This window comes from Macadamia integrifolia, chromosome 2 (genome assembly GCF_013358625.1).
Source record: "Macadamia integrifolia cultivar HAES 741 chromosome 2, SCU_Mint_v3, whole genome shotgun sequence".
NCBI classification, from domain to species: domain Eukaryota; kingdom Viridiplantae; phylum Streptophyta; class Magnoliopsida; order Proteales; family Proteaceae; genus Macadamia; species Macadamia integrifolia.
In genome coordinates this window covers 35,201,680-35,215,271 of record NC_056558.1, presented here as the reverse complement: position 1 = coordinate 35,215,271, position 13,592 = coordinate 35,201,680, and positions in this window count along the sequence as shown.

Here is a 13,592-nt window from a genome sequence, read left to right as displayed (position 1 = left end):
TTATTTTTGTTTTCTTAGGGATCAAGTTATTAATTGAGTCAAGTCATTAGTAGTTAGTTTCCTTTTTCAGTTTAGTTTCTAATTTTAGTTAGTTTCTAATTTCAGTTTTTAGTAAATATTGTATTAGGAGACTAAATTAAGGTTTCCTTTAAGGACCTTCTATTTTGTAATTCCCTCCCCCATCAACATTATAAATAAAGAGGAGGGGGCTCCTAAAGCAAAGAATGATTTTTGATAAAAACAAATTAATGGCTGCTGCTATTGTCTTCTCCATGAAGAGTTGTCTTGTGTTTGATCAAGGCCGATGGAATTGGTGTTTGATCCAATTGACTCTCTGTGGTGTGAAGCCCGAGAGGTTCTTCTTCTTCGTCTATCAACCATCCAAGGTGTTACTGATTTGTCCCAAGTAAACAGGTATTTAAATCTCTTCTTCTCTCAGTTCTACACAGAAAATGCAGATTCTGTTACAAAGTTTCAGAACCTGCCAAGACCTAACCAGCCATCTGTTTTGGTCTATTCTGATTTCTATGATCTACCATGGTTTTGTTCATGTTGGGTGGACTGTTTGAGACTTGTGTCAATCCCTGTTAAGCCTTATTCATCATATTACTAATCTGATATGAGAATACCTAACCACTGACATCAATACCTTGCTGGTTTATCCAATCTGGTCCTTCTATTCTGATATATTGTGCTGCTGTTGGGCTATTCATGGTTATTCTTCTGATTAAAAAATCCTGCAGTTGAAGGCTTGGTCGTTTATCTATCCTAGGCTACATTAATCCCTTTGTGTCTAATAACCTCAGTAAGTTACAGTTAAGCTAATTACCATTGCATGTGGCATGATTTTAAAGAAATGGAATGGAAACGAAAGGAAAGGAAAGAAATGGAATGCAGATTAATCGCAAAAAATAGGTTTGTTTTATTAGGAATAAGCCTAGGGTTGGGTTCCATACATGTTGGGCCTTTGATCCCATATGTTTTTGAGTGTGATAGGTCACTTTTATGGGCCTAAAAGAGGGGCTTTAAGGTTACATATAGGATTACTAGTTTGTTTCTTTTTTCATTAGTTTCCTTTTATGTTGGGTGTAGTTTAAGTTATTTTTGTTTTCTTAGGGATCAAGTTATTAATTGAGTCAAGTCATTAATATTTAGTTTCCTTTTTCAGTTAGTTTCTAATTTCATGGACACAAAGACATAATAAAAAAGAAGGGTTTGTATGGTGGATGTAGGGTGACAACTAATTTCAACTACTTATGTTATTAAATAACTTGCTTTGTGGTTGTCACCCCTTGCCAGTAGGGGGTTAAGTACTAGTTGAGGTTTAGAGTGAATTCCCCGCCTAGCTAGCGGGAATGCGCGGTTCTCCACCGTATGCCCCGGTGTGTTGAGCGACCGAGATGAAGATGATTACCACGCTTTTCGGTGGAGTTTATGACCATGCCTAATAGGTGTTAGCTAGCGGGAATGCCTAGAGATGCTGGCTGGAGTGATCAGGACATCACATTTACGAAAGGTTTTCGCACTAGCCATGCAATGAGGCAAAAATTGACAGCCATTGATTATGGCGTACCTCACCTTATGATTCGCAAATTGACAATCACAATTTGACCTTTTCATCTAATCATGTTCCATCTAATCATGTAGTAAGGTTATTTTTTTGCCCTCTTAGTAAAGCACACTTTTTTTAGTTGGGGTAAATGTCAGTGCACATGTGTACTCAAAACACATGTGACGAATGACAGCTCCTGAAAGTGGCGTAATGGAAAGTACACTTTCAAAATAATTTCAAATCAATTTTTTTTACCCTTTTGGGAATAAAACAAGGGGCAATCAAAAGAAAGTTACTTGTTCTAAATACACCTATAGAGGTGTCATTTGGGCAGTCCCATTACTGAAAAAAGAAGGAAAGAATTCAATACATGATGGGCCATATTGTTGACAATTTGAGATGTGGCCTAAAATTTGTATGGACATTATTTATCTGTGATAATTTGAGAGATTATTATCAAATTTAAAATTTTCCTGTTCCCTTCCGATTCCATGTAACAAAAAAATCTGAATCTAAAGCCCCTCCTAACAACCTTAAACATTCTCCTTATCCAGAACTTGAATTTTATGTCTCAAGTCCTAATTCAGCTTAATGTGGAGGCTATTGTCAGAATTAAATGTTTCAATTTGACTTGATTCCAATTGCATGTCTCAAATGAATCCCCCCTCCCCACACCCCCCAAAAAAAAAAAAAAAGAAAAAAAAAGGAAAAAGAAAAGAAAAGGAAAGGAAAGAAAGAAAAAAGGAAAAGGAAGAAGAAAAAGAAAAAGAGGCAACAAAATTTAGAGATTGGATAACCGAGAAAAAAAGGTCTCTGTTTGATAGAAGAGATAAGGCAGAGAAAAAGAAAGGAGTTGTGTGTCCTAGACTGTGCATTGACAACAGCATTCCTTCGTGAAATATAGCATCTCTTTATTCTTAACAGTTTTGCTTGTTTTCTTCTTGCTCAGGGGCAGAGCTTTGTGTGTTCTGCTGCCAAGGACTCTTAACAGTAAACCACCTTTTCACCAGAGGTTTTTGCCAATTTGCCTCCCAAATGTATGTGTTGTTCAGGTCCTGCTCAGTGACTCACCTTGTCCAGTGTCTATACACCATTGAGGTCTGGGATGTCCTTGATTAAATGGGTATGAATTGAGTGATACCTATTACCTTTCCTAACCTTCTTTCTTGTTCGATGCGAAAAATACTGCCAACCAGGGGGGGGATTAAATATTTGGTCTCTCCTTCTGGGTCCTGTTATTTGGTGCCTATAGTTACAGGAACCAAAGGGCCACTGACAATCATGCTGAATCAATGTATAGATTATCTGCTAGAGTCTAGGGCTAAGTAGAGATTGATATTTTCGCTCTAAACAATTATTGAATTCTCTAATATGTCTATAGCGGGCATTAGAAGAGACTGGTCGTTGTTTCTTTGTAGGACCAGTTGGGTTGTATAGCCTCCATTTGTGAGGCCTTGCCTTTGTACAGCTTCTTGTGCCTTCTATTATGTTAATGCTATGTTACACCAAGGGAAAATTTTAAGTAAACCCTTCTGGGGGCAGAGCTCTGGCTATGAACATTTTTACTTTTTTATTTTTTCCATTTCTAATAAAGTTGTTTTAATATAACATGGAAAGAGAGACACAACAACAGAATTTGAACTTTGCTTTCTACACTCCAGGTCTAGAATCTGTGGAATACTGGAATGGAGTTTGTTCAAACGTAATAGTAACTTTTGTATGTGTGTTTTAACTGAAATAAATCATTTTTCACCTCATTTTCTGGGACTGTTTGATGTGTCAACTTATAACATACAACCGGTTGCCTTTTTGTTGTTTTTGTTTAATTAAATCAAGTTTGGGTCCTCTACCCTTCCATATTATAAGAGTCATGATGATCTTCTCTAGCTTGGGCTTTCCTTTATTGGTAAAACCTAATTGATAACGAAGCTGAATGGAATTTTAGGAAGGCTTCACGAAAAGGGAAAAGTCTGAAGAGGTTGGAAGGATCAACGTCGCAAAATGAACCAGAAGATGCAAAGAAAACCACTAAACAAATGAAGATTGTCAGGACCCATTTATTAATGGATTTGATAAGATAGAACTGGGCCATACACCCAGTGATTGTATGTCCTTGGGCATCAAGCTAAAAGACTCCAAGCCAATCGTGAATGTGTTGGAAGTACTATCATGGTTGTAGAGCACAAGTTTCATACCAATGTCCAAAGCAGAAGATTCCAAAATGAATTTTATCACTGAAAAGGAATCTTGACATTTCCTATAATTGTGGAAATGTTATATTCATAGTTGTCATGGTGCCAAGGTGAGCCAGGGCAGTGGCCAACCACCTTGACACCTAGGGAGGCCAAGGCACCCATAGGCAAACACTTTTTGTTATGTCCCAGGACATACTTTCCAGGTATTTTCATCTATTAAATGCAAATATATATTATATGTAGGGTGAGGTGAAAATATCAACTGTAAGGGTGATAAAGGTGAGAATGTAGAAATGTGTAAAGGGAGAAATGATTGAATTTGGTCTGGGTGCCTTGACACATAAGCTGACCGGCTACCTTGGACCCTAAGGAGTGCCTTGTCACCAAGGTATCGCCTATGGTCATGTCTCTTTGAAATAATGACTCTTATTCTGGTATCCTGGACTTGGGAGGCTGCTTTATATATTACATGCCAGACTTCTATTTCTGTTGAGCAGACAACGAGCAATATAATAAAGGGTTTCTGGAGTTTGGAGCCATGGCCCTTGCCTATATCCCGTCTGCTGCCCAGATTGCATATACCTCTTGAATTTGACAGATGCTAATTGGGAAAAAAAAATTGAGGCAAATTTAAGCAGATATGTTTGATTTTGATTTCTTAATGATTAAAGAAGTATTGAAATAAGATATTTCAAGTTCTGAATATAGAATTCAAAAATAAATTCTAAATCTCAGAAGAAGAAAAAAATAATTGTAGATCGTAGTACTGCTATAATATTGCATAATATACATTGGCCTTTTAAACATATCACTTCCTTATCTGTCTCATTTTCTTAATCTTTAAGTGCGCTATAACTTGTATGTATATGCAGTCTAGCTTCTTTAATATGTGGGTGTGTTGGAGACTTGGAGTCAGCATGTTCAATGACCTTATTGCAATTGAATTGGACATGTCAGTGGCCACAAAGTGACCTTTGACATTTTTGACAAATATTTGGTTTTTTTTTGGAATCTTCTGTGATGATGCAGGGATTCTAGTGGATTCTGGTACAAATCCTGCCCAGGTAATAAACCCAAAGGAGCATGTTGGGGAAGACATTTCAGATGCAGTTGCAACAAGAGAAACTAGGAATGAACAATTACAAGATCTTTCTGTGCAACCAGTGGGTTCTGCAACCAAAAATTCTACTAAAAGCAAAGAAATTATCAGTGATTTGACAACTTCTTCGGCAGAGAAGAAAGGTACTTTCTGTTGTTTGTACATCTTTGATAACTGTACCCCATGCATAATTATTGTTATGTTGTCTGCATGCAAATCCTTTGCAACTATGAAGTATAAAGTCGCTTTAACATTCTATAGGCATCCAGCCAGTATCCTTTAAACTGATCAATTTAAATTTTTATCCTCTGTAAACATTTAAGCTCAACCTTAGATCTCCAAGTAAAATCTCCATTTTCTCCTTGTTGAAGTAGTGTGTTTGCTCAATCTGCTGCAACAAGTGATGATAACTTTTGATTGAAAGAATTCCACCTCCTATCAAGATATTCTAGTACTAGACTTCTAGTATAATTCCAACGGAAATGACAGACCAGGGAGCCCTCGTTAGCATCTTGCTACCAATTGAAACTGGCTAAATTTTTTAATCTTTATTGCACACATTCATTTTGGCACTGTGCTATCAGTGAGTGATCTGAAATTCTAGATTTGCCTGGAGATAATGAAAACTCATCTATCATGCATACAAGCTAAGGAACACTTGCTAAAGAATGATAGCATTATCACATAAAGTTGGATTCAAAGGTGGGTCCATACTCCATAGTGTCCTTTTAAGCCATAGATAGTGAATGTGAGAGGGGGGTTGAATTGGAATGGGACTGGCTGGGTAAAACCAGTTAGTGTGGCAGGTTAAGTTTTGATGGCTGAAATGAGATTGGGTGGTGTAATATTTGTATCAATACTGTATATACACCATGATGCAGGAGCTTCTTCAGCTTCAACTAGTGTTATTTCTTCTTTTTGAATTTCCATTTCCAATTCAATGGATGCTGTGCACGTGTGGACATTCTGCCGTTTTTTCTTAGTTGTTATATTTGTGTACGTTAATTCCATCACTTTCTTGGTGGTTATTTTAGAGTGCAAACTTAACCATTTAGTGTGAATTGTTTCCGTTTAAAAGTTTACTTGTTAGAGTTATTTTATAGTGCAAACTTAACCATTTAGTATGAATTGTGACTTTTGAATTGTTTTGGATTAGTTGTGGCCAATTTACTGATAGGTTATCATTTTATTATGGGTACCTTTTATGTACTTGGAGTTAAAATATGGTTCTATTTTCAAGCTTTCTAAATTTTTTTTTCGTACCTATTGAGAAGTTGAGTGTCATTAGGAATCAGCATGGTGGTGGGTGGCTTCCTGAAACTATATGATATTGATTTGCTTTAAGTGAATTCAATTGAACTGTTGTTGTTGCTTTACTTTTCTACTCTTGTTTCTGGTTCTTTCGAGGTTCTGTTGTATTTGGTGCATGCACTAAACCCTAGCTGAGTTGTATCCCATCTAGTTATCACTCTCTCTTCTTTCTTTTTTTTTTTTTCCCTCCCCTTTCTCCGCATCTTTCTAATTGTTATTACAGAGTATTTATTTTCTGCAGCTCTTCTTTACCATGATCAACCTTCCTTCCAGATTTTTTTATTCAATCACCTCTGGATCTCCTTTAGAACCTGTCCAATTGAAAACAGCCAAATCTACAGCCTAGGACACCCTGGCTAATGGGATGGTCATACACTGTGCTTTCTGATATTGCATAACAGATGATCATTTATTCTTACCAGCCCCCTTTTAACTTGCCATTAGACTTGATAAGCTTACTCTTTCATAAATGACACTAAATCCTTGTTTTTGCTCCTGTTTCATCCTTATTTTACAATCCTCTTTTACCCTAACTGATCAGATATCGGTTAATCTGGTGTTTGATTTCACTTTTTATGGACATTATTGTTTTGGAAAACCATAGTCCTACAGTGAACCAGTTAAAGTGCACTTGCATTGTACTTTTGAATTCTAATAGAAATACTCCTTATGCATTGGTTATATTCTATGTATAAATATAATAGTTGTAACTTGTAAGGTTATTTAGCTTAGATTTTGTACTTCAGTTATAAGCAGTAAATTCTTTTTCTTATGTTCAAGAAGTCTGTTTTCACTTTTCCTCTCTTTTAATATAAGAGTTTTGGTAATACTAAATCCTGAATGATGTAGAGACATCTACTGATATGTAGAATTATTACCTTGAAACTAGATGACTAACGGAGGACACTAAGCATTTGAAGAGTGATAAAATGCAGTGCACTCGTGAAAATGGTCAAATTTGGGTTCCATTTGATTACCTTGGAATATATAGTATTTTATAAAATGATAAAGGACCTTTTAACAAAAAATGCTAATATTTTAAATAAGCATACTCTATAAGATTTTTATTGCTTAGTGGACTATGTTGTAAGTCACAAATAGAATAAAAATTATGGGAATAACAAAACAAATTCTCAGGGATCCCTTGGTTGAATTTTACAGAAGAACCGAGGGACAAGAGTCTGAACACCAGGCCTTATCTAATAGGGTCATTTTGAAGTGGACCCTGAGCAGGGGGTCTAGCAGAATCAACCACATGGCTGGGGCTTCCAGCTTCTCATGAAATTTTCTAGGAAACTATTGGTCTTAAGTTTATAGGCTGTGTCTCATCATATTTTATACCATAAAGTACAAACATAACTATGGCTTCGAGGTGCAACTCTTATAAAATTCTCTTATACTTTTTATTGTTTAACTATTTCATCTGTTAAATATCTAGCCTACACAGTAATTCCTTATGGGTGTGATATTCCCATAAAAATAGTTCATAAAGCCAGTTCATCAACCATTAAAACTTAAAAGAAACATGTTTTGAACACATCGCAATGGTCATCTCTTCTAAGGACAAAGCGCCACCTGTACCATCGTTCTCTGCTACTGGTTCATACTAACTGCAGCAGATTACCAGAATCTGTTTGTTTACTTTGATCCCTGCTTGCAAAATAGATGGGGGAGAGATGGAAAGAAAGTGGCAGATTTTTTTTTATTTTTGGTTTGGCCGCCTGTGGTGGGGTGGGGGGGGAGAGGGATCCCCGAAGCAGGACATGGTTGGTCTTCTTTTTCCCACTCCCTTTCTCTGGGATCCACTGTTTTCAACCTCCTCCGGTTGATTCACTGCAATCAGAGAAGAGCAGAGCCCCTGAATCCTTTTTTCATCCCGAGTTAAAGACGAACAGAGCTGTGCTGATGTTGTCTCCATTCATTCTCCTTTTCAATCTGTGCTGGTAATCTGTTACAGTAGACTCTTCCAACAGACCAGAGCTTGAACTGGTCAGCGATGTGACAAACTTGGGTTGAGCTTGGAAGAGGGATCCCCGAAGCAGGACATGGTTGGTCTTCTTTTTCCCACTCCCTTTCTCTGGGATCCACTGTTTTCAACCTCCTCCGGTTGATTCACTGCAATCAGAGGAGCAGAGCCCCTGAATCCTTTTTTCATCCCAAGTTAAAGACGAACAGAGCTGTGCTGATGTTGTCTCCATTCATTCTCCTTTTCAACCTGTGCTGGTAATCTGTTACAGTAGACTCTTCCAACAGACCAGAGCTTGAACTGGTCAGCGATGTGACAAACTTGGGTTGAGCTTGGAAGAGCTCTCCTTGAGAGCCACAACCACTTATATTGACAATCTATTCTGCAGATAAAAGTATATATGAGAGAGAGAGAGAGAGAGAGAGAGAGAGAGAGTGTGTGCGTGCGTGCAAACAACAAACCACAACCACTTATATTGACAATCTTTTCTGCAGATAAAAGTATATATGGGAGAAGGAGAGAGAGAGAGAGTGTGTGCAAACAAACAAACACTGTAAATTTTTTTTTTAAATTGTATTTGTTCTGGAAAGTTTTACATTGGAACAAACAGGACATAAGGCTTGGTTTGTTTCCATGTAAAAAGGTGTAAAAGAAAAATATTCCTATAAAATAGGAATTTTAACTGTTTGTTTTAATGTAAAAGGATGCAAAAAGTAGAAAACTTTTACATGGAGAAAAATCTTCCCATAAATATCATTTGCACAGTTTTGCAATGGAAAAAAAGAGCAATGTTCCAAATCTCAAAAAAAGAAAAGTACCAATAGTCCATTCATTATGTCTAATTATTTTGTACCCTATATATCATTTCCCTATGTATACATAGGCATTATATTACTTTCTTTGCCAAACCTCACATATCCCTGTTCTATGCCCCCACACAGCAGGAAAAATCGATCTCATTCTTGGTCTCTTTATTTTGTTATTGAACTGGGTTCAGATTATCAGGATTGTCAGCTTTGTCAAGGATTTCATGGTAACTAGTCAGACTACCCACCTGGATGGTTGCTTTTGTTTCGGTGGTTCAGCCAGGACATCTGGGTTTTGGGGTAACTTCCATCTAAGTCTCCTAGCTGATGTGTCTAAACTATCACGATATAATATTTAGCACTCTAATGGTGACATGGTTCCAAGAATCTGATTCCAGTAAAATTGGATTGAAATCTGCTCGATACTATGCCTAAAGCTGAACGATTCCTGCTTCGCAGATCAGATCAGAACCAGGTAATCAGATTGGAAATGGCCGATCTGCATGCTGGACATGTGGCATCTTCTCAGGAATTTAGAAAAAAAGAACGAAAGTTTTGGAAGGATCTAGGGAGATGGAGGGGCAGGCTGTATGGGGAGCCAGAGGGGAAGAGGGAGGGGAATCCGGAGTGGTAGAGGAAGGGGGAGGGAAGTGTTGTTTTATGGTTGTCCTTGTTGGCAACTCGGCCACGTGGCGGTGATGACGTGGCCAGTCTGGGTGACGTGGATGAAAATGATGACATGGCAGTGTCCAGTGTCACCGATGAGATAACAGAGCAGCTTGGTATGCATGGAGTGGTTTAATACATCATTAATAGGTGGTGCGGGTTTCTGGGTCAAAACTGGCAAAATTGGCCTGTTTACGATCGAGGGCATTTTCGGCAGTGAAAATGACATTTTTGGAAGATCGGTTCTTCATGAAAAAGATAGATTGTAATTTACCTAGTCCAGTGCATTTGATTTCGTCACATTCCGATACCGTATGAAGAAGTTACGACATTTGTGGTAGTCGAGGGTAGTTTCGGCATTGGAGATGAATTTTTTAAAGGAAGCATTCTACATGTAACAATACGAAAAAAATACAATCTTTCCAACGGTTCTGATTTCATCGCATTCCGATTCCGTATGAGAAAGATACGTCATTGGAAAGGTGTAGGGGCATTTTGGTCTTTTTACATGGATGATTCAGATGATTGAGTCTTCTGAAAATTCGTAGAGCATCCAGTTACGATTCCAACGCACTTCGTTTCATCCCAATCGGATATCGTATGAAAAAGTTATAAGTGTTTCCGCAAAGTCGGTACGAAAATCCAAACCGAAAATCCATCAGTTGCTCTCGGTGTTGGGTGGATTTTTCGGAATTTATTTTTGAAATTCGAGGGGCTTTTGTGTAATTTAAAGATTTTGAAGGTCTGGGTTGCAAGGGGTCTTTAAGAACTGAAACATATGGAGGCAGGGGCTTGATTGTAATAAAGAGGAGTAAAGGGAAGTGAAATGGATGGTCAAGATTCGACCACGTAGGCTTGATGCCCATCCAAAGGCTGCTGAGATTTTGGTGTGATATGGACGAGATAGATGCTTGCGCGTAGGATTTGATTGGTTAGGTGCATAATTCTTGATGCACTGGCGCTACACCTTATCAAAGTATGTTAGTGTGTTTCGTGCGTGTATAGAAGATATAAAGAAGATTCCAATCTTAATGATCTTATGAAATCATATTAAAGCCAACATGGAGGATTCGGATCCAACGGTCAATAAGCCTTTTCACTTTTGTGAGTGGGAGACAAGCTCCCTTAAAATCCGGAAAAGCAACCAATCATAGATCGACAACACTTCTGACGATGTCAGCGCCTACGTCATGATGACGTCATCGAGATTCAAATCTAACGGTTTGGATCTATTGTCCGTTGGTTTAATCGGACGGTTTGGATTATAAGATCTTTATATGAGATCTACGGTCAGATTTCGCCCATGTTGTGGGCGCCGCCGGTGTAGCCTACGCCACCCCTACGAAGATTCCATTTCTGGCTATCTCATTGCTCCAACTTCAAATGGTCATATCTCCCTCATTTTAACTCGGATTTGGGTGAACCAAGCTGCAGCTTCTTCGTTTTTTCAAGCCCTACACTATGGAAGCAAGAAATATGAGGTTTGAGTGAAGAAAGGCTACGGTTTTGGTAGGAGAAGCTTTCCCCTCTTTGTTGGTCATTGAATGAACATACATTCTTGATGATAAATGTTCTTAGGCCATTAAAGGAGGTAAAAGAGGTGGTTGAAGTGTGTTAATGGTACATTAACTCAAAGCCAAGGAAGAAGAGAAGAAAGCAAGGATGTATTTGCTTTGAAGAGCAAGAAGCCAAGGAGAGAGAAGGTGTGAGCACCAAACTTGTCAGTACAAGTTTCCAGTCATCCCAGGAAATCGGTTGTGAGATTCCCTAACCTTTGATTTTACATTACATGTATGTATGTATGTTAGGGTTAGTTGTGGATGAATGTATACATGCTAGGTTAGTTGTGGATGAACTGTAAGCATATGCTAGGCAGGCAGAGCTTGACTGTAGGGCATTGATATAAGCCCAATTTAATTGTATTATTTATTGTGTGCTTAGTGGGTGCTAAGCACCGGGAGTGTGTGCTCCCGTGTAGTGGGTGCTACACATTATATCGGCACTACGAGTGTCATCTCAGCTTCGGCTTGAGAAAATTGGGTGTGGATGCTCCCGACTGTCGGTGCAGTCAAAAGTAGTGTATTGAGTAGGTACGAAGCCTTTACAGGCACTACTCCGGGGATGTAGGAAAATTGCCAAACCTCGTAAAAACCCTGTGTTGTGGGTGCTTGTTTGCATTTTATATTGAAATACGTGGAATGTGGAATGGGTGTGCACACTTGGAAGTGCCTATGAGAGGTTGAGAGTGCATACGACTGTGTGCAAACAGGGACAGGTATATCAGGTTTTTCTTGGCCAGACATCGGACAGTCTTTTAGGGATCGGAATTGGACTCACTGATTCACCCCCCCTCTCAGTGACTGTCGGGTTACAACAATTGGTATCAGAGCCGATACTTAGTGACAGTTTGATCAACAATTGAGTGATCCAGAGGCAACGGCAGTGACAGTATGGCAAGTGAAGGTTATTCAAGACATGCACCAAAGTTTGATGGATCTGATTTTATCTTGTGGAAGAGGAGAATGCAGTCGTACCTAGGTTCACTAGGTTATGATGTTTGGGTATCAGTTTTGATTAGGTACAAGGAACCTGAAGGAGGTCCAGTTGACAATGAAGCTAAGAAGGCTTATTGTTACAATCAAAAGGCTGTGAATGCAATATTCTTAGCATTGGATAAGAGTGTGATGGCTAAGGTAATGGATTGTGACTCGGCCAAGGATATCTGGGGAAGACTGAAGAACATTTATGAAGGAGATGAAAAGATAAGGAAAGCAAAGCTTCAGACCTTCAGAGGCTAGTTTGAAAGTCTACTAATGCAAGAAGGAGAAAATATTGACACCTATATGACTAGGGTAAATGAAGTGGTCAACTCTATTAGGGGTCTGGGAGCCAATCTAGAAGATTCAGTTGTTTGTCAAAAAATCCTGAGATCTTTGTTGACCAAGTATGACTCCAAGGTGTCAGCTATTGGAGAGGCAAAGGACCTAGACACTATCACTCTTGATCAAGTGCATGGCACTTTCACAGCTCTTGAAATGAGATGGAAAAAGGGCAAGTCCACTGACAAACAAGTTGCTTTCAAGGCAATGAGAAATTTAAAAATCAAGGAGAAGAAGAAGCAGTCTATGGAGGATACTGATGAGAGTGAAGATGAAGTTACAACTCATTTCACCAGAAAGTTGAAAAGGGGAACAGGAAAATATAAAGACAAGTTGCCTTTCAAATGCTTCAACTGTGGAAGGGTTGGACATTTTGCAGCCAAGTGTCCTAACCAAGGAAAAATAGAAAATGATGAAGATGAAAGTGAAAAGAAAATTCATTTCAAGGGAAAGAAGAAATTCTTCTCAAACAGATACAAGAAAGGCAAGGACAAGAAAAGTTTGGTTTCTAAGAAATGCGGTGACACATTAGATGAAGAGTCTGAAGAATCATCTAATGATGAAGATGATGAGGCTATGTTCATGGTCTCAATAGATACGGAAGAAAACAAAGAAGATTCTTCTAATAAGGAAGATTTTACAGAAGAAGAAGAGGAAGATGAAAAATCACATCTAGAGGCTGAACTCACAGTTGCCCTTAGAGAGCTTAAAAGAGAAAGGAAGAAAGTGAAAAAGGTCACTCAAGACCTTAAGGGGCAAGAACAATTAGTTCTTGAGTTGAGAGATCAAGCCAATAAGTCAAGGAAGACCTTAGATGATCTTGAGTATCAACTCTCACAGAAGACCATTGACTGCAACACTCTTGAGTTAGAGAAAGTGGCTTTGAAAGCACAACTAGAGGAGCAATATGAGATTCTTGCACAATTTGATGGTTATGCAGATGAGCTAGCCTTATTAAAGGCTAAGGTTGAAGAATATAGGAGAACTGAGATTGAAAGAGAAGACTTAGAAAATGAAGATGTTGAAGATGACTCTACTCCAAAAGAGCATCCTAGCAGTAAGAAGCTCAATGACATTATCAATGCTCAAAGATCGACTCACATCAAATTTAGACTTGG